Source organism: Acyrthosiphon pisum, chromosome A2 (assembly GCF_005508785.2).
Source record: "Acyrthosiphon pisum isolate AL4f chromosome A2, pea_aphid_22Mar2018_4r6ur, whole genome shotgun sequence".
Taxonomy (NCBI): Eukaryota; Metazoa; Arthropoda; class Insecta; order Hemiptera; family Aphididae; genus Acyrthosiphon; species Acyrthosiphon pisum.
Genome location: NC_042495.1, coordinates 28,305,077 through 28,307,939, shown reverse-complemented (window position 1 = coordinate 28,307,939; position 2,863 = coordinate 28,305,077).

Sequence of the window (2,863 nt, the reverse complement as noted above, 5' to 3'; positions counted from 1 at the left end):
TTATTTACACATCGTAATCTGTACTATGACTATCTTTTTGTAGAAAATATTGGTGTTAACTTGATAGTGGATGGTACTTCCATCGAAAAATTTTAAAAATATAAGCGAAAGTTTGATTATTTACAGTAGAACCTCAATTATCCGAACTAATTGGGACCGCACCTAGTTCGGATACGCAAAAGTTCGGATATTGGAAATTTAAAAAAAAAAATTAGAACTATATAAGTATTAATTATTTATTATTTTTATAATTAAATATTTATTATTGTTATTAATATTTAATTAGAATTACATACATACATACATTACATTATCAGAAACATTATCATACATTATAAGAAATACATTACATTTATTTTATTTACACGTAAAATACATACATAACCTGTACTAATAATAAACCAAAAACGATAGTTTTGATAAATTCGATAAACCGGCCGGCCGACCGACCTACCGGCCGGATACGAGTTTTCATGTTCGGATAACAGAACGTTCGGATACGCTAATTATAGTTCGGATAATAGAGGGTTCGTATAACGGAGGTTCGGATAATCGAGATTCTACTGTATTTATTGATCGAATAAAAAGGGGGGGGTGGGGGGGGGCTGTGTGAATTTACCACCCTTAAATTAAAATAGCGTATTGTGGTGAAATTAAGAAGTTCTGAAAACTGATAAGATTAAATTAATTAATGAAAATAATTGTTAAATACAATTTATATAAATATCTAATTACAATAAAAGAAAAAAAAATACTACACAATTAAAAATTAAAATGGTCACAATTTTTAAAAACCTCCAAAGTGAGGGATTTCAATCTTTATTTTGAAGTGTACTACATGAAACATATGGAAGGCACCTTCATAGACGCTGGTGGGCTACGTGAAGTTCCCCCAATATAACATTTTTATAACGCCCGAAATAAGGAGTGGATAAGACAAAGTCGGGGGCTGGACCCCATCGGGAAAACTTTCATAGCGCCCGAAATAAGGAGTTACAAATTTTGAAAAGTGTGTTACAAATAGTTACAAATGAGTTACAAACGAATGGCGTTGGTCCGGAGTGGATAAGACAAAGTCGGGGGGCTACGTGAAGTTGGCCCCCCATCAAAAAAATGTTGATAGCACGCAACGGAAAGAGTTACAAATTTTGTAAAGTGTGTTACAAATAGTTACAAATGAGTTACAAAATATTGGAATTGGTCCGGAGTCTATCAAACAATGTCGGGGGGCCAACTTCACGCACGTCTTAAAAACAGGTTTAAAACTAAATATCATAGTCTTTAAATGGAAATTATTATATTAATAACATATACTGGTTTCTGGTAAATACGACCATAATTCCAATCGACAAAACAAAAAGTCGTCGGAGATATTTATAAATTATAATTTATATTGCCGTATTCGTTATAAATACAAGCAAACGTATGAGATTAGAAAATAACATTATCGAAATAAATATGGAAACAATTTTTGGTAGGTATTATACTATTATCATTATTTATTTATTTTATTTTAATAATAGACTATTATGGTACTAAATTACAAATATTTAAAAACAGCATATACCTAACCGGCATAATCACGAACTACTACATAGGACTGGACACTGTATAAAATAAGGTGGCTGCAAAGTTGTACGGTGGTCGTACGTTCGCTATGTAGCTGCTCTCTGGTGGCATTTTTTTATACTGTGCTGTTGTAAATTATTTTATGTGATAAGTCGTGACTAGTCACTAGTGATAACTGAAAAACGATCAAAAATACAAAAATTCAAATCAACGACAAACTTTTTATATTCACTATTATTTCTAAATAAATGAATGCGTATTACTAGTTACTATGTTGCTACCAATTTGGAAAGTTTTTTTTTTTGCGTGATTTCTAACTTGCTTTTGATTAGACATACTTGAGTATTGTCTTATTCTCATGGTAATATAATAAGTAATTATAAATTACATATTTAATTACATATTCATAAATTTTTCATATTTCATAAGTCTATATGTATATAAATATTATGTTTATAAAAGTAAAATTCGAAATGTAGTAAATCTAGTACGTCACTAGATAGCATCACAGTCGCAAACGTACATACCCGTACAACTTTGTGACCGGTGTCCCACCCTCCCCCTGCCCGGAGTGTCCAGTCCTATGTAGTAGTTCGTGGGCATGATATACAATTGTCAATTGATAAGAAATATAAATAATATTGAAAAATTGATATTATACTATAATATTCATTAATCATTTGTGATTACTGATTAGTGATTATTGATTAGTGTTTACGCCCGAGAATTTGACCGTAACACCCGAAGGACCACTCGGGGATGCCAGAGAAACGATTTTATTTGAGGAGGTTAATGAATTTGGCCTATGTCACCCCTATCGCCTACTATTATCGTAGGTAGGCAACCGTCTGTGCTTTCGCCTAATGTTTGGTGGGTAGGCAATTCTGCGCACCACGACGACACCGATGACGACGGAAAAGGAACTATTGAAGGAGTGATGAAGGTGCAGGCTAGTTATGGGGAGGGGGTCTCTGTGGCCGATTCGGTTTGGTGCAATGACCACAGAGCTCACAACAATAGGGATAATCCTTAAAAACTATCTTAACCCTATTGCAGTCTTGAGACGACCCACTGACTGACGCTGTTGGCATACGTCGACCTGGACGACCTGGGGCGGCCTCTCACACACCGTATCTACGGTGCTGGCGGACTTATGCAGCAGCTACTATTGGCACCGATGTGGTCGCAGTAGCAACATGAAGTCGACCGGACGACCTACGGCGGCCTCTCACACAACGTATGTACCTACGTTGCTGGCGGACTTACGCGCGGACTCTGACGGCACTGACGTTGA